At 47.7% G+C, this 22525-nt stretch overlaps 1 protein-coding gene across 4 annotated transcripts in view; it reads right to left on the bottom strand.

The window, feature by feature from the left end:
* Window positions 1-22525, bottom strand: part of mafa (v-maf avian musculoaponeurotic fibrosarcoma oncogene homolog a (paralog a)) — a 393941-nt gene that overhangs the window by 226772 nt on the left and 144644 nt on the right. The window lies entirely within an intron of this gene.

Raw genomic sequence — 22525 nt, 5'->3', positions numbered from 1 at the left:
TCACAGGGGTTGGTTTGCTTCATTGGCCCCAGTTTTCTTATTTTGATTTAATGTTTTTAAGTTTCCGTTCCTCTTTGTTCTTTTTGAGCTGTGCTCCATTTGTACTTTAGGAGCGGCCCCTTTTAATTTGCCCCTCAGTTCATTTCTGCTCTTCTATTTAGTTGATTAGCCCTAAAATACATCAACAGGAACACCCCTCTTGTGAAGCAGGTGTGGAGGTTTTGAACAAGGTGCTATGCAAATGCAGGCTTTTCTTCTGCAAGAACCATGGAATGATGCAGCACAGTCAGGAGGCCTTTCAACCCATCAGCTCTTTGAATGAGCGTTCAAATTAGCCCTACCTCCTCGCTTTTTCCACCGAGCCCTGTAAATGTTTCCCCATCAACTACTGACCCGAGTCAGACCGACAATTTATTTTGCCTCCAACACCGAGAGAAGCTTTCTGCCGGTCAGCGAAAGTGTGCCCCACTGGCACACGGTGACCGTGGAGGTAGCCCGGGCTTCAGGGCTGCCTTGCTCTCTGACTGCTGTTTTCAAATACTTCTTACTAAGCGGGTCTTTCCCAATACTTAACGCTGAAATGTACAGAACTGCTTTATTTCTGTGAGGGAAGAAAAATGGATGAAATGTGAATGAATGTGGTTATTTTCAACCCAGGTTCTATTCAGCCAGGTAAACAGTTCAGAATTCGGGACCGCTTATAAAGTCTGAGGCTGCAAGTACGGCAGACTGGAGAGGTATTGCAGTGGTGCACTAGAGGGCATTGTTCCAGCATTGTGTTCAGGTCAATTGCTGGGGCAGGGCAGAGCATTGCATTAATCCTTGCTATTATTCGACCTGTGATCATGTTAGGCTGATACGGCAACACAACACAATGCAAAAAGATTCCATTTCCCAGTAACAGCCACCTTCGGCTTGGCTAGCACATAGCATGCAGTCCCTCTCCCTCGCGTTGCAGCTATCCACATAATTACGTTAGAACCATGAAAAGGTGCACGGTGTTATTTTAGTTTAAGGAGCTGTTATTGCACCAAACAATAATGTCAGTCGGTGTCGATTGCAGCCCCGAGAACAAGTCACTTTGTTTTATTTTTTTAATCTTAGTTTGAATTCAGACTACAAGATCAGAATCAGCAAACCACACAGAGCGCAGTTGTGGCAGCAGCAGGCTGTTCCTGTGTGAGCCATCAACAACAACATTTATACTGCGCCTTTATAAACACCTCCAATGTTTCACAGCCCAGCTACCAAAAAAGACAATAGCCTGTGCCGCAGGAGGAGTTTTGGAGAGGCGATCAAAAAGCTTGGTCAAAGGAATAGGCTTCAAAGAATGTCATGACGGTGGGAAGGGAGATAGAGAGGCCCAAATAGTTAACACGTTCGAGCTGCGTTTTTAGAGGCCTGGTAGATTTTTGCCAGGGAGGTGGGGGGATGGGCAGTACGTACCCTAACACAGAGAGCTGAGGATCGACAGAAATAGTTCCTCAGGCATCACCTACATATTCAGGGTGAGTTTTCAGGACCTGTCCCTCCTCCACAGGTAGTTTCGTGGAGGAAAGGGCTCAGTTTTGGGGTTCACCTGCTTCGCCAGTGGTGCTCCCCAGTTAAGTCCCAGTTGAGGCGGTGTGAGTGCTGGAGGGGAGGGAGGGGGCGGGGGTGTGGGTTTGGAGGCACTCTGCCTCTCTTGGCTCCACGTTAAGAGTAAAAGTTCTACGGCCTCATGGGTAACCTGGAAACTGAGAGGAACAAGTCTGAAGTTCTCTCAGGACAAACCATTTTGGTGTGGAATCCTTCAACAGGCCCCTAGTCAAGATATGTAATGTCACCTAATGCCTCTTTAGCTGGCTGCCAGCAATCCTTAAAATCTGGGACTGGCATGGCGGCACAGTGGTTAGCACTGTGGCCTCACAACGCCGGGGGCCCGGGTTCTATTCGTGCCTCGGGCCACTGTCCGAGGGGGGTTTGCACTTTCTCCCCATGTCTGCGTGGGTTTCCTCTGGGTCCCCCAGTCCGAATCTGTGAGGTGGATTTGCCATGTTCAATGCGTGGGGTTATGTGGATAGGGCGGGGGAGTGGGCCTTGGTATGGTGCTCTGTCGGAGGGGCAGCGCAGGGTCCTTCTGCACAGCAGGGATCCGACGCAACAGTGGTACAAATGGGGACCCAATGTTGGTGTCAGTTATTTTGCAACAAAATCTAAATCCAGCCGCTTTGAACTGGTGGTGATGTGAGCTAATATTCACTGCATACGGCAATGGTGTAATGGATCTGCTGTGGCCACTGTGAAACACAGGGGGGTCTGAATGTCTAAGCCAAAATGTAAATGATGCCAATTCCTCTGGCTAACTTGGATGCTGCACAGAATTTCTCAATGCACACGCATTACATCCAGGAATACTAAGTAAAGGAATATGCAAGCTGCTTTGAGGCAGGTAGGGAAAGGGTCAATAATCCAAACACTGGAACTAATTTCTGGGCTCTGCAGTTCTCTCCAATTCTGTATCACAGGAGCACATTTTGACTTTGTGTGATGGTGTAAAAAGGGTAATCGAGAATCATCCGCCCATTTTACACCTCTCAGTGACCCCAGTGGAAATAAAAATCAGGAGAGCTGTTAAATGGACTGCCAATTCACTATCACTGTTTTACACTATCACACAAACTCAAGGACTACCCATAATGTGCTAACCTTGATATATGAAGAAAATCAGGGTGTGTGTCTGTGTATGTGCTATCTGTATACGTGTGTGTCTGTAATATGTGGGTGTGTGTGTGGCTGTGACCATATTTGTATGCCTGTGGCCATGTATGTGTCTGTATGTGTGTGGGTATATGTTTGGCTTTGTCTGTATGCATGTGGAAATGTGTGTGTGTGACTGTCCCAGTGTCTGTATGTGTGTGGGTATGTATATGTCTGTGTGTGTGAGGCTGTGCCTGTATGTTTGTGGGTGTGTGTTTCTGTATGTGAGTGAGTGTATGTGGCTGTGCCTGTATGTATGTGGGTGTGTGTGACTGAGTCCGTGTCTATGTAATGTGGATGTGTGGCTATGTTTGTCTGTATGTATGAGAGTGGGTGTGAGTGTGTGTCTGTATGTGTATGGCTATATCTGTGTCTGTATGTGTGTGTATACATGCATGTGGATGTGTTTGTGTCTGTGTGGATATATCTGTGTGTGTATATGTGTCTGTGACTATATATATATGTGCATGTGTGTGTGTCTGTATGTGTGGGCCTGTGCCTGTAAATGTATGTGTGTGGCTCTGTCTGTATGTGTGTGGCTATGTCTGTGTCTAATGTGTGTGCCTTTAGGTATGTGGTCATGTGTGTCTGTAGGGCAGCACGGTGGCGCAATGGGTTAGCCCTGCAGCCTCATGGCGCTGAGGTCCCAGGTTCAATCCCGGCTCTGGGTCACTGTCTGTGTGGAGTTTTCACATTCTCCCCGTGTTTGGGTGAGTTTTGCCCCCACAACCCAAAGATGTGCAGGCTAGGTGGATTGGCCATGCTAAATTGCCCCTTAATTGGAAAAAATTAATTGGGTACACTAAATTTAGAAAACAAAAATGTGTGTGTCATTATGTATGTGGGTATGTGTGTGCCTGTATGTGTGGAGATGTGTGTGGCTATGTCTGTATGTGTATGTGTGACCGTGTGTGTATATTTTATGTGTGTGTGTCTACGTGTTGTGGGAGTGTGTCTGGTTCTGATTGCGTGCGTGTGGGTGTGTGTGCCCATGACCATGTTTGTATGTGTGGACATATGTGGTTGTGACCTTTTCTGAATCATGTGGGAGTGTTGGGAGCTATGTCCATGTCTGTATGTGTGGGTGCGTGTGTGACTGTGCCTTTATGTGTGGGTGTGTGTGACTGTGACTGTGCCTGTATGTGTGGGTGTGTGTGAATGTGACTGTGCCTGTGGGTGTGTGTGGCTGTGACTGTGTCTGTATGTGTGGGTATGTGTGGCTGTGACTGTGTCTGTATGTGTGGGTGTGTGACGGTGACTGTGTTTGTATGTGTGGGTGTGTGACTGTGACCGTGTCTGTTTATGTGGGTGTGTGTGACTGTGACTGTATGTGTGGGTGTGTGTGGCTGTGACTGTGTCTGTATGTGTGGGTGTGTGTGACTGTGACTGTATTTGTGGGTGTGTGACTGTGACTGTCTGTTTATGTGGGTGTGTGCGACTGTGCCTGTATGTGTGGGTGTGTGTGGCTGTGGCTGTGTCTGTATCTGTGGGTGTGTGCGACTGTGCCTGTATGTGTGGGTGTGTGTGGCTGTGGCTGTGTCTGTATCTGTGGGTGTGTGTGGCTGTGACTGTGTCTGTATGTGTTGGTGTGTGTGGCTGTGACTGTGCCTGTATGTGTGGGTGTGTGACGGTGACTGTGTTTGTATGTGTGGGTGTGTGACTGTGACTGTGTCTGTTTATGTGGGTGTGTGTGACTGTGACTGTATGTGTGGGTGTGTGTGGCTGTGACTGTGTCTGTATGTGTGGGTGTGTGTGACTGTGACTGTATTTGTGGGTGTGTGACTGTGACTGTCTGTTTATGTGGGTGTGTGCGACTGTGCCTGTATGTGTGGGTGTGTGTGGCTGTGGCTGTGTCTGTATCTGTGGGTGTGTGCGACTGTGCCTGTATGTGTGGGTGTGTGTGGCTGTGGCTGTGTCTGTATCTGTGGGTGTGTGCGACTGTGCCTGTATGTGTGGGTGTGTGTGGCTGTGACTGTGCCTGTATGTGTTGGTGTGTGTGGCTGTGACTGTGTCTGTATCTGTGGGTGTGTGTGGCTGTGACTGTGTCTGTATGTGTTGGTGTGTGTGGCTGTGACTGTGCCTGTATGTGTTGGTGTGTGTGGCTGTGACTGTGTCTGTATCTATGAGTGTGTGTGACTGTGACTGACTATGTGTGGATGGGTGTGGCTGTGACTGTGTCTGTATGTGTGGGTGTGTGTGTCTGTGTCTGTATGTGTGGGTGTGTGTGACTGTGACTGTATTTGCGGGTGTGTGACTGTGACCGTGTCTGTTTATGTGGGTGTGTGTGACTGTGACTGTGCCTGTATCTATGAGTGTGTGTGACTGTGTCTGTAAGTGTGGGTGGGTGTGGCTGTGACTGTGTCTGTATGTGTGGGCGTGTGTGACTGACTGTGTCTGTATGTGTGTGTGTGTGTGACTCTGTCTGTAGTGTGTGTGACTGTGTCTGTATGTGTCGGTATGTGTGTGACTGTGACTATAGGCGGGTTTCTCCGCTCCACCAGCCGTGTGTTTCCCGGTGGCTCGCCTATCGCTGGTGGTGGGATTCCATCTTCCCGCTGATAATCAACGGGATTTTCATTGTGAACACCCCACTCTGCTGTGAAACCCACTGGTGGGGGCGTTGCTGGTGGGAAAATTGAATCGCAACAACCGGGGAATTCCGGCCTGTCTGCCTATGTGTGTGTGTCTGGACAAATGTTTCTGTATGTTGTGTGTGACTGTGACCGTGTCTGTTTATGTGGGTGTGTGTGACTGTGACTGTGCCTGTATGTGTTGGTGTGTGTGGCTGTGACTGTGTCTGTATCTATGAGTGTGTGTGACTGTGACTGACTATGTGTGGATGGGTGTGGCTGTGACTGTGTCTGTATGTGTGGGTGTGTGTGACTGTGTCTGTATGTGTGGGTGTGTGTGACTGTGACTGTATTTGTGGGTGTGTGACTGTGACCGTGTCTGTTTATGTGGGTGTGTGTGACTGTGACTGTGCCTGTATGTGTTGGTGTGTGTGGCTGTGACTGTGTCTGTATCTATGAGTGTGTGTGACTGTGTCTGTATGTGTGGGCGGGTGTGGCAGTGACTGTGTCTGTATGTGTGGGCGTGTGTGACTGACTGTGTCTGTATGTGTGTGTGTGTGTGACTCTGTCTGTAGTGTGTGTGACTGTGTCTGTATGTGTCGGTATGTGTGTGACTGTGACTATAGGCGGGTTTCTCCGCTCCACCAGCCGTGTGTTTCCCGGTGGCTCGCCTTTCGCTGGTGGTGGGATTCCATCTTCCCGCTGATAATCAACGGGATTTTCATTGTGAACACCCCACTCTGCTGTGAAACCCACTGGTGGGGGCGTTGCTGGTGGGAAAATTGAATCGCAACAATGTGTGTGTGTCTGGACAAATGTTTCTGTATGTTGTGTGTGGCTGTGTTCGTGTCTGTATATGTGTGGGTGTGGCTGTGTTCGTGTCTGGATATGCATGTGTGTCTGGTGGCTGTGACTGTATATGTGTGCATGCATCCGTATGTATGTGTGTGTGTGTCTGTATGTATGTATGTATGTGTGTGCATGCCTGTATTTGTGTGTTCACTTGTATGTATGTGTGCGTTTGTGTGTCTGTATGTGTGTGTGTCTGTATGTGTATGTGAATCTATGTCTGTATGTGTGTGTGTCTGTATGTGTGTGTGTCTGTGTGTGTGTCTGCGTCTGTATTTCTGTGTGTTTGTGTGTGTGTGCATGTGTGTCTGTGGCTGTATGTGTCTGTGTCTATGTGCGTGTCTGTATCTGTGTGTCTGTGTGTGTGGCTGTATATGTGTGTGTGCGCCTGTTTGTGTGTGTGGCTGTATGTGTGTCTGAGGTTGTATGTGTGTGTGTGTCTGTCTATCTGTTTGTGTGTGTGTGTGTGCCTGTATGTGTGTGGTTCTCTGTCTGTGCAACACAAAGAAATACAGCTCCCAAGGACATCAATGAATGAAATGTTTCAAATGTCTAAACTTACGAATTGTAAAAGACTGTTTATACTTACCGTAATACCCATTTCTCAGTACAATGGTTGAGTATCAGTTGATAGCATGAAGGGAAAATTAATGTTTTATTTCAAAGTATTATTTTCTCCTCCTTTATTGAAGCACAATTGCTGTTTGTGTAGCTGAAAGCCTGGCTCAGTGAGGCTGCAAAGTTCAAGAGCTTCTTCAGGCAGAGGCTGTAATTTATATTGGCAGGGCTGTCTCTCTGTGGGTCGTGTGCAATTACAGGTGTTCTGTTTAATTGCAGGGTGACTCTTGTGGACAACGTTTCCTGCACAGACTAAATCGTTTTGAATGTCCTGCTTTAAAGGGCATTCAGTACACATTCTAAAGATGGTGTGCGAGCCATTGTTGAGCCATCAATTCCAATGGCAAGCATATGTAAATGGTCAATTGATGAGACATGGAGGTCACAGCAGGCACGGCCGTCAGAGCTGACAAAACAAACACATCAATGGCCCATTCTCCCTCTCCATACTGGCTCAGCCTGACAGATGATGACGCATTGACAGGATAGCCAAGCATTCAAAAGACAAGGTTTATCAGCAAACTCTCCGCCACCATTCAATAGCTTCACAAATCCTGTCACATCACTGACGTGTCCCTGCCATTGTCCCGTGATAGCAAGCTCAACGAGCCCCGCTAATACATGAGTGCGGTAAGGAAGCAAGATGGGGCGTCTGCACAGAGCGACTGAAGGGAGTTAGAAACGAATTGCACCCATAATGCAGCCCTGTGACCTCAGGGCATCCCAACGCCCTTTGCAGCCAATTAAGCTACGTTTTTGAAGCATAGTTGTTGTAATGTAACCTAGCAGCCCGTTTACTCAAAGCGAGGTCCCACAAACTGCAATGAGATAAATGACCTGCCGATCTTTATTTTCCCCCGGGATATTAAATTAAATAAATAAATAATAAATAAACCTTTATTGACACAAGTAAGCTTACATTAACACTGCAGTGAAGTTACTGTGAAAAGCCCCTAGTTGCCACATTCCGGCACCTGTTCAGGTACACAGAGGGAGAATTCAGAATGATATTAGTTGAGGAATGAATATTGGTAAGGACGCTGGGGAGAACTACCCTGCTTTTTCTCGTATTGGGAATCTTATATGCCCACCCGAGAGGGCAGACCACACCTCGGTTTAATATCGCATGTGAAAGTCTAGTTGCTGAGCACAATACATTTCACATAATCCACAAGAGCACCTGGCTCTTGAATGATTTGGTCCTTTCTCCACATTCTCACTTTCTTGACTCTGGCTTATTTTGCGGTGTGGTTTCTTGGGTACTCAATGTCCCGTGCTACCTCACCGAAGTTTTCATCCTTGCTGGTTTAGCACAGGGCTAAATCGCTGGCTTTGAAAGCAGACCAAGGCAGGCCAGCAGCACGGTTCAATTCCTGTACCAGCCTCCCCGCACAGGCGCCGGAATGTGGCGACTAGGGGCTTTGCACAGTAACTTTGTTTGAAGCCTACTCGTGACAATAAGCGAGTTTCATTTCATGAGTGGGCTGAGTCTGTTTGCAGGAGGGAAATGGGGCTGTTAGATCGTCGCAACATCTGGCCTCATCAGATGTGCATTCACACTCTTTCTGATCCCCATCGTGGAAGCTTTGCCTGGTCTCGTTCATGTTTACATGAAAGCTTCACAAACACCAACTTTAACACTCTTTACAGGCTGTCACACTGGCTCTGCTTGTTCAGAAAATGGTGGTGATCAAACTTGTGAACTCCTTGTTATGTGTGTCTCAGTTTCCACGCTACAGGCTTACCAACGGAGCCTTCGCATTTGATTCTCTGGAGCGTAACTGAAGGTGGGTTGACTCAGTCAACAGCAACAACTGGCATTTATATAATATAAGACCGTACGAAAGTAAGGAATAAGAGCAGTAGGCCTCCGCCTGGCTCCTCGAGCCTGTCCCACCATTCAGTAAGATCATGGTCAAACGTGATCTTGGCCTCAACTCCACTTTCCTACCTGTTCCCCATAACCTTTGACTCCCCAAGAGTTCAAAACTGTTTATCTCTCAATGCCGATAACACAGTGAAGCAGCACAAGGTTAGATGGATTGGCCCTGCTAAATTGCCCCCTGGTGTCCAACGGTTAGGCAGGGTTACGGGGATAGGGTGGGGGGTGCGGGCCTGGGTGGGGTGCTCTTTTGGGGGGTTGGTGCAGACCCGATGGACCGAATGGCCTCCTTTTTGCACGGTCGGGATTCTATGATTCTAAGATCATGACCCCCATGCAGCACACTTGTGTTAACGCGATTTGATGGCTTTATGTGGTGGATGGTGACACTAGAAAGTCAAGTAACCAACATAATTGAGTGAGGCAGGAAGTGTGCACTGGCCTCTCCTCATTGGCAGCGCCTGCACCTGGAACCTCATCACGAAAATAATCACATTGCAATGAGATGGGAACAGCTGATTAAAGCGGCTCAAAGACCCGACTTTCCCTGAAATCAGCAGAGCCTTTTCAAATAGATAAGTGGGGGAAAGATACATACCGTACAGCCTGAAATCACCGGTGCATTTAAGGAGTGACACTATTTTAACCAACTCCTATGATAATTGAGAACAGCTAGTACCATTTGCCCAATGGAGCGGGTTACCCATGAGGATGATGCAAGTATTATTTAGGATGTTGTCTGTGTGGTATTCAATTTGTTCTGTGTTTGATTATGTGAGCCTGTTTACTATTGATGCTCACTGAGCTTGATTGCTTAAGCCTGGTGTAATGACTCAGAAAAAAAGTAAACAAGCTATTGGAAGAGCTGGTAAATAGAGCTAGAATTGGGATATGAAGTATAAAATGGACAAGATTTTGTGACAACAAATGTCAATGCATGATCCTATATTACACATGAGGGAGCTGGTTTCTCTCTGAACCATGGAATCAGAGAGCACAGAAAGAGACCATCTGATCAATCATGTCTCCATCAGTCCTTTGAAAAAGTGATCCAATTTGTCAAAGGTAACATTCGCGCCACATAAGTGTCAGGCCGTGATCATCTCCATGCAATGGCTTCACCATTACTGAATCTCCCACTATCAACGTGCTCGGGGTTACCATTGACCAGAAACTGAACTGGACAAACCATATAAATGCTGTGCCTACAGGAGCAGGTCATTGACAGAGAGTAACTCACTCCCTGACTCCCCAAAACACGTCCACCATCTACAAGCATAAATCCGGGGTGTGGTGGAATACCATCCACTTGCCTGGATCAGCACAGCTCCAACAACACCTAAGAAGCTCAACATCATCCAGGACGAAACAGCCCACTTGATTGGCACCCCATCCACCACCTTCAACACCCACACCCTCCGCCACGGACGCACACTGGCAGCCATATGTTCCATCCACAAGATGCAGAGTGTAAGAGTCCTTCCTGTGAATTTCCTTTGTTCCCAATTCTTTATTTAAGTTTAATTATTTTGGTTCGTGGACTCATAATTTGGATGTGCCTTTAAGTGGAAGGTTCAAATTTGAAGCCATCTACTTGCCAGGACACTGTGTTCCCAGCTTTTGTGTTTTGGAGAGGAGAAACCAGACTCCTCGGCACTGAGTGGATCTTAGGAACCAGTTTAGGAAGGACTCGGTTCATTTAGTTCATTGGCAACTGGGTTGGCAAGGGACTGTGTTCTACCTGACAACAGCCAGTGATTGGCTCCTGGGTGATGCTTTTTGAGAGAATTTGGCAGAAGCGCTTAGATCTTGGAAGTGAAAGGAGCTCTTTCTGTCTCTCTCTCCTGCTGGCTGAAGTGGAAAAACTGCTCTATTGTTCTAAAAGCAGTGAGTGCCTTTCCTTTATTTTGCTATGAACCTGGAATGATGCTGAGTCTGCAGAGAAAGTAGACAACCTTGCCAGAGAAAACCATCTCGAGCCTTGAAGCAAGAAGTACCAAAACAAAAGCCTGAACCTCAGAAAGACATTGAGTCGAAGTCATCCTCGTGTATCAATGATCCTAATCCTTTTATTTTTATTTATATTCTCTTTCCCTTTCCACCACCCTTTCCCCGCTGTTGTTTGTGTGTGTGTGTGTCTATATGTGTGTCGAAAGTGGGTGTGTCAGGAAGTGAGGGTTGTGAAAGGGGGAGTAGGTGGTTAGTTACATTTTCTGTCCGTTTAATTGTAACACTGTACATTTTAAATTAATTGGGTATTTTAAATAAAATCTAATTTCACCTGCGTTGAGACTCTGGGTCAAGTGGGACTGGATTGACTGCGCACTGGCCCAGGGCGTTGTGACATAGTTTGGGGGCTTGGTACAACTCTCCAAGGCTCCTTCGACAGAACTTTCCAAACTCGCGACCTCTGCCACCTAGAAGGACAAGGACATCGAATGCATAGCAACACCACCACCTGGAAGTTCCCCTCCAAGCCACTCACCATCCTGACTTGGAAATATATCGTTGTTCCTTCTCTGTCGAAGGGGTCAGAATCTTGGAACTCTCTTCCTAACAGCACAGTGGGTGCACCTACGTCACATGAACTGCAGCGGTTCAAGGAGGTGGCTCACCCCCAACTTCTCAAGGGCAATTAGGGACATGTAATAAAAATCTGACTGAGGCAGCAACACCCACATCCCAAGAAAGAATAATAAATAAATAAATAATCAATCGGTCCTTCCCTGTGGCGCTTCAATTTTTTTCCTTTTTAAGTATATCATAGAATCACACAGCGCAGTTTGATCATGTAGGCTGTCCGAGCCATCATGCTAGTGCCAGCTCCTTCCTCGACTTCTCCAATTAGTTTTAGTCCCCAGCTCTTTCCACGTGGCTTTGTAAGTTTTCCCCTTCAAGTCTCTATTCTTAAACCTGCTCCACCATCCTTCCAGACTGCACATTCCAGGTCATAACTACATGAAGCTAAAAGAAACCCATCTCCTTGTTTCCCCTCTGGTTACAAAGGTTGCTTCAGCTACAAAGATAGATTGGAGAGGGTCAAAGGAGTCTGTTCTTTGGACAAGGTAGAATTTGATTGCATGATACAAAATCATGAGGGGTCTGATTGTAGACGGGGAGAAACTGTTCCCGTTGGTGGCGGGATTGAGAATGACAGGGCCCAGGTTGAAGGTCATTGGCAAAAGAAGCAATGGTGACACGGAGAGAAAGCTCTTCATGCAGCGTGTGGTTCCGATCTAGAATGTGTTGCCTGAGAGTGTGCTGGAGGCAGATTCAGTCAAGGCATTCCATAGAATTTTACAGTGCAGAAAGAGGCCCATCAAGTCTGCACCGGCTCTTGGAAAGAGCACCCTACCCAAGGTCAACACCTCAATCCTATCCCCATAACCCCACTCAACACTAAGGGCAATTTTGGACACTAAGGGCAATTTATCGTGGCCAATCCACCCATCCTGCACATCTTGGGACTGTGAGAGGAAACCGGAGCACCCGGAGGAAACCCATGCACACACGGGGAGGATGTGCAGACTCCGCACAGACAGTGACCCAAGCAGGAATCGGACCTGGGACCCCGGAGCTGTGAAGCAATTGTGCTATTCACAATGCTACCGTGCTGCCCTTTGAGAGGGAACTGGATTGTTACCTGAAAAGGAAGAGTGCGCAAGGTTACGGGGTGAAGTCTGAGGAATGACGTGAGGTAAATTCCTCCTTTGCGGACCCAGTGCACACATGATGGGTTAAATGGCCTGCTTCTGAGCTGTGACCATTCTACGATTCTGGTCCTTTTACTAACTGTCATAAATTTGTGCCCTCTGATTACTAACCCTCCTGCCAGTAGAGACATTGGCTGGAATTCTCCACCCATTGGGATTCTCTTTTCCCGCTGGCAGCGCACGGGTTTCCCAATGGTGTGGGGTAGCTTCAGTGGGAATACCCATTGACAAGCGGTGGGGAGAGAGAATCTCATGGCTAGCAAACGGCGTGCGGCCAACAAACACGCGACTGGAAGACCGCAGACTCCAGCCTAATTTCACCTCATTTCACCTCATTTGCACTGTGCACCTTCAGAGAAAGATGATTGAAAAATAAGTGCAGGACCTGGACATAGAGGGGACGATTTTAAGCCCACGTTAGACGTTAGTGTAAACGACGAGATGAGTCAAAAATCCAGGGAGAGTCGGGAAACGAGATTCTCACCCCCTCACCGATGATGTAACAACGTTTCCGCCTTCATTTCAATACATTTTAATAAATTTGAATATCATTAAAGGGCTTCCCAGCCATATGATTCCCCTCTCACTGAAAATTCACATCATGTCGGCGAGGTTTACAGCAGCTGTATCAAAATGGTCAAGGGAAACCTGCTGGCTCTTTCCCCTTGGACTACCCCCCGGCACAAGTTGGCACTGCCCCCGGCCGGGGTGAGATTTGAACTGAATGAAAAACAGATTTTTATTCAATTCAAATTTCACCATCTACCATGGTGGGATGTGAACCCAGGTCACCAGAGAATTTCTCCAGTAATGAACTCTAGTCCAGCGACAGTGCCACTGCACCACTGCTTCCGACATGGTCCTTGATGTTTTTGAAACCAATGCCCTCCAACGAGGGGATATCTTTTACCTTTCAGTATTTCAACAACAGCTTTCCTCATGTTGTGTTTCCATCGTAGTAAAACACCCAATTTCGCCACAAAAAATTTAAACTGAGTCAAGTAAGGTGACATTAGGTCAGGTGAAAGAGGTAGGTTTTCAGGAACGTTTGAAGGAGGGAAGAGTTGGAGAGGCAGAGATATTTCTGATGGGAATTACAGAGCTTAGTGCCTGGCCAGCTAAAGGTGGGGAGATCTGAGGGGGGTCACAGAACGGGTAGCGGGGCCTGAGATATAGGGATTATTTTTTTAAATTTAAAGCACCCAATTCATTCTTTCTCCAATTGAGTGTGGCTAATCCACCCACCTGCATATTTTAGGGTTGTGGGGGTGAGACCCACGCAGACACGGGGAGAACGTGCAAACTTCACACGGACAGTGACCCGGGGCCCGGATCGAACCCTGGTCCTTGATGCCGTGAGGCAGCAGTGCTAGCCACTGCGCCATCGTGCCCCTTAAGATTTGGTGATTATGTTGTTCCTGTAGGTCAGTGTTTTTCAAACTTTTTTTCCGGGGACCCATTTTTACCAACCGGCCGGCCTTCGCGACCCACGCTGGCCGACCTTCGTGACCCACCATTTTCTGTTACCTTGTTTGTTGCTGACAAAAATGGAGAAAATGGTTTTGGGTCCCTTTGACCCCAATGGTGTCTTTGTCCATTTGGCTCCCCGAACTTGGAAAAAAAAAAGGCTGCGACCATCTAAAAACCAATGCGGCCGCACTGCGCTTGCGTGCCCGATCATCATGATCGCGCACGCATACGTAATGCGGCCAAAGTCTTTTTATCTGTTCCTGGCCATTTTGAAGGCCGCTTGCAGCCGACATTAATAAAAGCCTGCTGCTGCGCGCAGATTTGCGCGATCGGGTGCGCGCGACGGACGGCTCCGCGACCCTCCTGATACCCGTCCGCGACCCACCCGCGGGTCGCGCCCCCGAGTTTGACAATGCCTGCTGTTGGTTACACAGATTATGAAACCACACTGTGCTACCCATGCCTCTCTGTCTGACAGGCTGAGTGTCGCCGTGGTTTCACTGAAGCTGGATTCACTCTAGCGGGCCCTGACTCACACCTCTGACCTGAGCACGATGAGGTGCTTGGTTTCAATCAGCGCTCGGCCAACTTAAACTGGTGAATTCCAGGTTAGTTTTCAATGCAATGCACCACCACGAGGCAGCAAAGCACTGATTAGAGATGGGAGCTGGTAATGGTACCAAATTACTTGTCCGGTGTGCTGATGTTTCAGTGGAGTCCTGACAGCAGTGGGTGCGGGGGAGGAAGAATTCAACTCCAATTGGATACACCAGCTTGAATCGAATCTGCTTGCCTCCAAGTTAGGTTTTAAATCGGATGAGGAGACTGCAAACATTTTCTGCGATCTAACATCTCACAAATTCACTTGCTTTTGTTGTTCCTGCGCATTTTCTGTTGAATCATTGCTGCAGATTTTTAAGAACATGCAGACTGATCCGAGTGTTCAATAAATCTCATGCGTTCCACGTTTGCCTCTGTAGATTTAATTATGCTGCGGCCTGCAAATTTCCGGCAGCTGAAACAGGAGCATTTATTTTATTCATTCACGGGACATGGTCGTCGCTTGCAAAAATCAGCGCTCCCGCTGAAAGGTGTTGAGGTTAACGGTCAATTAAAAATGTCCAACCTGAGACCGATAGATTTTTCTCAAACAAGTGCTCAGAATCAAGGCGGGTAAAATGATGTTAAGGTGCAAATCAACCAGGATCACGGTAGCACAGTGGTTAGCACTGTTGCTTCACAGCGCCGGGGACCAGGGTTCGATTCCCGGCTAATAAAGATTATCATCTAATTGAATGACGGACTATGGTAAAGGTATTGAATGACCTACTCCTGTTCCTATTTTCCCAGCATGCACTCCATTAAAACCACCAGCTATTTTATTTGAACAACGTTTGACAATTACTGGGGTAATTGTACTGAGGTGCTCTGTGCTCAAATGGTCAGACTCTCTGCATGACCCCAGACAGCGAGTGTTGGTGGGCTACTTTTAAAATTATTTCACGCGATGTGGGCGTCGCTGGGCAGGCCAGCATTTGTTGCACATCCCTAAGATGGTGGTGGTGAGCCGCCATCTTGAATCGCTGTAGTCCATGTGGCGTAGGTACACCCACAGCGCTGTTAGGAAGAGAGATCCATGTATTTGACCCAGCGACAGTGAAGGAACGGCAATACAGTTCCAGGTCTGGATGGTGAGTGCCTTGGAGGGGAAATTGCCGGTGGCGGTGTTCATGTGCGTCTGCTGTCCTTGCGCTTCTACGTTCAGGTTGTGGGTTTGAAAGGTATATGTTTGCTTTAAATAATGCCAGATCACGTTGTACTGGTTGGGTGACTTCACACCAAATGTAGTTAAAAACAAAACTGATGGGCAAACATAGAACATAGAACATTACAGCGCAGTACAGGCCCTTCGGCCCTCGATGTTGCGCCGACCTGTGAAACCCTTCCAAAGCCCGTCTACACTATTCCCTTATCATCCATATGTCTATCCAATGACTAATGATAGCAAAGGAAGGGCAAGGTTTATTTTCAGGAGAAAAATTAAACATAGTTCTACCTTTCTGTTCAGCTGTTCAAAACTGCCTTTGGAGGGAATTAGGTGGTGCAGGGTGTCATCATCCCACTTTTGATAAGTGGATTCATAGCTAGCCCAGACTGCTAGGAACATAGAGGCTTGGCAGCTGAAAGCACGGTTGCTATTGGTGTACCAAAGGAAATCAGGCAAGATTGTTGGTTTCTAATCTTTTATTAGTGTCGCAAGTGGGCTTACATTAACACTGCAATGAAGTTACTGTGAAAATCCCCCAGTCGCCTATTCCGGCGCCTGTTCGGTACAGGAGAGAATTCAGAATGGCCAAATTACCTAACAGCATGTCTTTCGGGACTTGTGGGAGGAAACCGGAGCACCCGGAGGAAACCCACGCAGACATGGGGAGAACGTGCAGACTCCGCACAGACAGTGACCCATGCCGGTAATCGAGCCTGGGTCCATGGCGCTGTGAGGCAGCAGTGATAACCACCATGCCGCCCTTGATTTTATTTGTAGAAGAGTTCAAATGGGCCAAAGGGTCTTCTTCATCCGATTGACAATTTGCCCAACCCAAAGTGGCCAGGTGGAATTGAGCAACACAAGGAGCAAAGATCCCAGCTTCAGTAAGACTTCAGAATTGGTCGACCTCAGAAAGCCCAGTGTTAAGGGAGCTCGACCATAAAATCACTGATCGGTTCCAGAATAGAGGGAGGCCATTTGGCCCATCATGTCTCTGCCAGCTCTCTGCAAGAGGGAGTTAACTGGTTCCACTCCTCTGCCCTTTCCCTTAAGTTTGGCATGTTTTCTCTCTCCAGATCTCTCTCCTATTTTGTTTTGAAAGCCACAGTTAAATTTGTCTCCTCCACACTTTCAGACAGTACATTCTATGCTGCACAAAAATAGGTTTTCCCTCGGTCACCTTTGCTTCTTTTGCTCATTACCTTAAATCTGCATCTTGTAATTCCTGACACTTCAATCAACGGGAACCGTTTATCTCTACTCAGGAACAAGGAAGGTCGCAAAGCATAATGGGAAAAATGGACAATGCAAGATTCAGGCAGACTCAGAGCCTGAATGTATATTTGCGAGTGAGGAATCCAGACGGTATCGAAACCCCCAACCGATTAGCATCTTGATGGCCCATCTCCGCCAGACAAAGGACTGATACTTGAGCGACCGATACAACCCCAGACATTTCGGTGCCTCTCCCTGTACTCGGGAAGTGTAAACAACAGGATCAATGACCGCTTGGGACACGCCCAGCCATCAAGGCCCCGCCCCTTTATTAGTTCAAATTGAACACAGTGATCAGGAATTACCCAATTAGTGGGGTCCAAACTGAAGGACCACCCAAAAGAGCGCGAAAACCCCCAAGGATAAAGAGAGTGACCACCATGTGTCGGCCTGTCTTGGACCTGGTTCTCCGGCAACATCTACTTCCAAGTGCAGCACCACCAGAAGCAAGGTCAAGTTCAACGCCCGCTACCAGACGGATGAGCCTAGCTGAGCAGCAGTTACTTCTACAGACCTGATAGATACAGATCTGAACAATGGCCACTGTTTCTCTGAACTAAGCCGGGTGCCTGAAGTTAAGTACAGGTTGTCATAGTTGATAGGTGTAGTTTAACTAGTAGTGTTTATGTTGCATGATTAATTGTGTGTGTAAATAAAGTACCCTTGATCTTGAACTATCTAACTGGTGTTTGGCTCTTTCATCGATATCCGGTTGAACCTTGTGGTGGTATCATTGATACCTGGTGACTCTGAGCAATAGAATATTGATAGCCAAAGAAAGGAGGGCAACCTCATTGACTGCCATTTTTACAGTAAATTCAATTCAAGGGCAATTAGGGATGGCCAACAAATGCTGGTCTTGCCAGTGATGCCCGCATGCCATGAAATAATTTTTTTTTAAATCCCTGCCTGTCCCCCTCGAGTGAATGTAAAAGAGTCTGTGACACTATTTTGCGGAGCAGCAGGGACTTACTCTTGGTGTCCTGATGTGTACTCATCCCTCAAACAACACCTAAATGAATCAGATATCCCTGATAACGAACGCATATTGGGCCGATCTTGCTGTGTGAACATTGGCTACCACATTTCCCGCATCACAATTTATTTACTACTCTTCAAAATGGCAACGTTCGCAGTAAGGCACTTCGGGACACCCGGGGGTTGTGAAAGCTGTGGTGCGAATTCAAGGCCTTCTTTCCTTTTCCTGTCCTCCAAGAGAACATTGGGAGTTTGCCGTTTTAAAAGATTGTTGAATCTACAGCTACCTCCATTTTAGGTGTCTCATCCAGTGGAAGAAATCTGAGACACGAGGGAGCAATTTTGATTCTCTGTGATTGTAGTTACCGATTCAGTTTCCCACTGCATGTAGCCCCCATTCATATCCCAATGAAAATCGGGAAAGTCTGGCTGGTTTGCATTGTAACGCAAAATCACGGTCCCCCCCCCCCCCCCCCCCCCTCCCCCCCCGCCCAAAGGGATGTGTTCTGACAGCAACGGCATAAGTTGTCCGTAAAACAAGAAGCAAACTTGAGGCAGGGATGCTGCCTCTCAAAGAAGAGCAGAGTCTCTGTTCCCTGAGTCTCGGCCAACCCCATTGTCATTTTCTCCCACTTCACTGTGACTTTTCAGCCAGAGAATTGCATGTCCACACCAGGAGCAAGTGCTAACATATGACACGCATAATGGACCTGCCTGGGACCTTCTGAAGGTGATTTATGAAGAACAATCTAATTATTCACTCGCTGCCGTTCACTTCTGTTATTGCTCCTATTTAAAGCCACTGTGGAAAAGGCCATTTATCTAAACGGACAGAGCTTGTCATCTAGGCAGCTCTTTCTTTGAGATAAACCCAAGTATTCCAATCACACCCCCAAATGCCAGCTCGCTAATCTCGAGCAGGTTTGTAAACATGTCTCGTGGCTGAGAGATTAGTAAATTACAATGGAAAGATGTCCTTTGGAGGCCGATTAGGGTTACCAACCTGGCCTTGATGTATTTCTGGAGGTTTCATCACATGACCTCCCATCTGTAGCTGCCCCACCCAGCCAAATAGCCTTTGACCCTTCATATCTGTTAAACTCCAGCAGCCAGTTGGTGAAGGAAGAGACCAGAAATCAATCTTTACTGAGTTTTATATTTATTCCCAAAGTGAGATATTATAAACTCGCTCCTCGCTGGATGACCCAACAACACCAGTGTCAATAAGCATCTCAATCATTTTGTATGCACAAGTTATTGTCCAGTGAATGCACTCTCCAGCACTGCCTGGAGATATTTAACCTTAATTTAACAATTAATAATATACAAAACAAATTCAACTCATAAAGACGTTCATTGTAAAAGACACTATGGTGTTTCTCCTGAGTTGTTCGAAGTAATGTTTTTTAAAAAATATTTTTTATTCTTCTTTTTCACATTTTCTGCCAAATTTACACCCATCAACAATAAACAATAATCAGTAACAAATATGTCAATTCCCGTATCAATAACAACGATCCCATCCTCCCACCAAACCCCAAACATTAACCTGCATGTTCACACAAACAAATGACAAAAAGGAATTAGGGATCACCCATAGTCACCTTTAACACACGCAGCCCCCCTCCCCCCAACTAATGTTCGATGTTATCCAGTTCTTGAAAGTGCATAATGAATAATGCCCATGAATTGTAGAATCCCTCCATCGTTCCCCTCATTTCAAACATAACCTTCTCAAGAGTCAAGAATTCCAACAGGTCCCCCCGCCACGCCAGGGCACAGGGTGGAGAGGTTGCTCTCCAACCTATCAGGATCCGCCTTTGGGCGATCAATGAGGCGAAGGCTACAACATCCGCCTCCGCACCCGTTTCCAACCCCGGCTGGTCTGACACCCCAAATATGGCCTCCCGGGGGCCCGGGTCCAGTTTCATGTGCACCACTTTAGAAAGTACCCTAAAAACCTCCTTCCAGTAATCCTCTAGCTTTGGACAGGACCAACACATATGCACGTGATTAGCGCCACCACCCCCCCCGCAACATTCACACACATCTTCTACTCCTTCAAAGAATCGGCTCATCCTCGCCCTCGTGAGGTGTGCTCTGTATACCACCTTCAACTGTATCAGCCCCAACCTTGCGCAGAAGGTGGAGGCATACACTCTCCGGGGCACCTCACACCAGAACTCCTCCTCCATATCCTCTCCCAACTCTTCCTCCCACTTTACTTTGATCCCTTCCAGTGGTGCTTTCTCCTCTTCCAAAAAAGCTTCGTAAACCGCTGACACTACCCCCTTCTCTAGTCCACCTGTCGTCAGAACCTCCTCCAGCAACATGGAGGCCGGCTCCACCGGGAAGCTCTGTATCTCCTTTCTGGCAAAATCTCGAACCTGCATATATCTAAACATTTCCCCCTGCTCCAGCCCATACTTCACTTCCAGCTCCTTCAATCCTGCAAACCGACCCCTAAGAAACAAATCTTTTAGTGTCTTAATCCCCTTCTCCTCCCATTTCCGAAAATTCCCATCCCACTTCCCTGGCTCAAACTGTGGTTCCCCGAATCGACATTTCCCTTGACCCTGCCCCCAACCCGAAGTGTTGGCGAAACTGCTTCAAAATTCTCATGATGCTATTACCAGACTCCCTGAGTATTTCCCCAGGGCTATCATAGATGTATCATAGAATTTGCAGTGCAGAAGGAGGCCATTCGGCCCATCGAGTCTGCACCGGCTCTTGGAAAGAGCACCCTACCCAAGGTCAACACCTCCACCTTATCCCCATAACTCAGTAACCCCACCCAACACTAAGGGCAATTTTGGACACTAGGGGCAATTTATCATGGCCAATCCACCTAACCTGCACATCTTTGGACTGTGGGAGGAAACCTGAGCACCCGGAGGAAACCCATGCACACACGGGGAGGATGTGCAGACTCCACACAGACAGTGACCCAAGCTGGAATCGAACCTGGGACCCTGGAGCTGTGAAGCAATTGTGCTATCCACAAGGTATCGGGAGCGTTGCAAATCCCACATCATCCCAATTGGGACCGTATATACTTAACAGCGCCACTAACCTCCCCTGCAGCGCCCCTGCCACAATCACATATCTACCCCACTGATCTGTCACCACCTTCTCCATCTGGAAGCGTACTCTTTTGCTGACCATTACCGCTATCCCTCAAGCCCTTCCGTCAAATCCAGAGTGAAACACCTGACTAACCCAGCCCTTTTTAAGTCTCACCTGGTCCTTCACCCTCAACTGAGTCTCCTGCAGCATTGCCACATTGGCTTTCAAACTTTTAAGATGTGCAAGCACCCTTGACCTCTTGACCGGACCTCCTAACCCCCTCACATACCACATGACTATCCTAACTGGGCGGCCTCTCACTCCCCCCACCCTTCTTATCCACCACCATCAAACCACCGGGCCCTGCCCCATGAGCCTCCCAAATCCCTCAAGCCCTTCCGTCAAATCCAGAGTGAAACACCTGACTAACCCAGCCCTTTTTAAGTCTCACCTGGTCCTTCACCCTCAACTGAGTCTCCTGCAGCATTGCCACATCGGCTTTCAAACTTTTAAGATGTGCAAGCACCCTTGACCTCTTGACCGGACCTCCTAACCCCCTCACATTCCATATGACTATCCTAACTGGGCGGTCTCTCACTCCCCCCAGCTTTCTTATCCACCACCATCAAACCACCGGGCCCTGCCCCATGAGCCTCCCAAAACCCCACCCCTATATTTCCTCTCGAAAAAACATTTCCCAGCATCAATCCCTGCCCCCCTCACTTGCCTCGTCGGCCCATCGAAAGCTGCTAGCCAGCCTCCAATGTCCGCAAACCTCCTCTCACCTCACCTCCATTCTGTTCGAAGCAATGTTGAGGAGATTTAAATCTTCTCGACTCCAGAAAGGGTCCTGGAGAGTTGGCAACACTAGAAGTAAGTGGACGTTTTCTAAAAGGTGCTGATAAGTTATGGTTACCCATCACATGATTCATCCTTGTGTATAGGTCCCGGGTTCAATTCCAGCCTCGGGTGACCGTGCGGAGTTTGCACATTCTCCCCGTGTCTGTGTGGGTTTCCTCCAGGTGCTCCAGTTTCCTCCCACAGTCCAAAGTGCAGGTTAGGTGGATTGGCCATGATAAATTGCCCCTTCGTGTCCAAAAAGGTTAGGTGGGGTTACTGGGTTACGGGGATAAGGTGGAGGCGTGGGATTAAATAGCGTTCTCTTTCCAAGGGCCGGTGCAGACTCAACGGGCTGAATGGCCTCCTTCTGCACTGTAAATTCTATGATTCCTGAACTGAGAGAAGTCACCTTGGCTGTCATGTGGGGCACGAATCAAAGCACAGACAAAGGAAGCATTCTTCGGAGCAGTGCGTTAATTTGGTGTTGGTCTTACGCATTCTGAAAATGATGCACCTTTTGAGAAGCATTTCTTAAAAGCCTTTTGAAAATACTTTCCCCCTCCCTTGAAGTTAGAGGAATTGCAGAGGCAACATTCTTTGTGGTCGTCAAGATACTAAACGGACACTTAAAACTACTGAATTATGTCCGTCATGACTGAATGGGCCTGAAACCTACTACTGGGGCTATTGCTGAGAAGCTCCTCACAGATGGGTCCTCGGACCTTGTTCTTTGGGTCAATGCTCCAATTTCTGATCA

Source organism: Scyliorhinus canicula, chromosome 9 (assembly GCF_902713615.1).
Source record: "Scyliorhinus canicula chromosome 9, sScyCan1.1, whole genome shotgun sequence".
Taxonomy (NCBI): domain Eukaryota; kingdom Metazoa; phylum Chordata; class Chondrichthyes; order Carcharhiniformes; family Scyliorhinidae; genus Scyliorhinus; species Scyliorhinus canicula.
The sequence above is the reverse complement of the archived record's forward strand: the minus strand, read 5'-3'. Positions and strand labels throughout refer to the sequence as shown.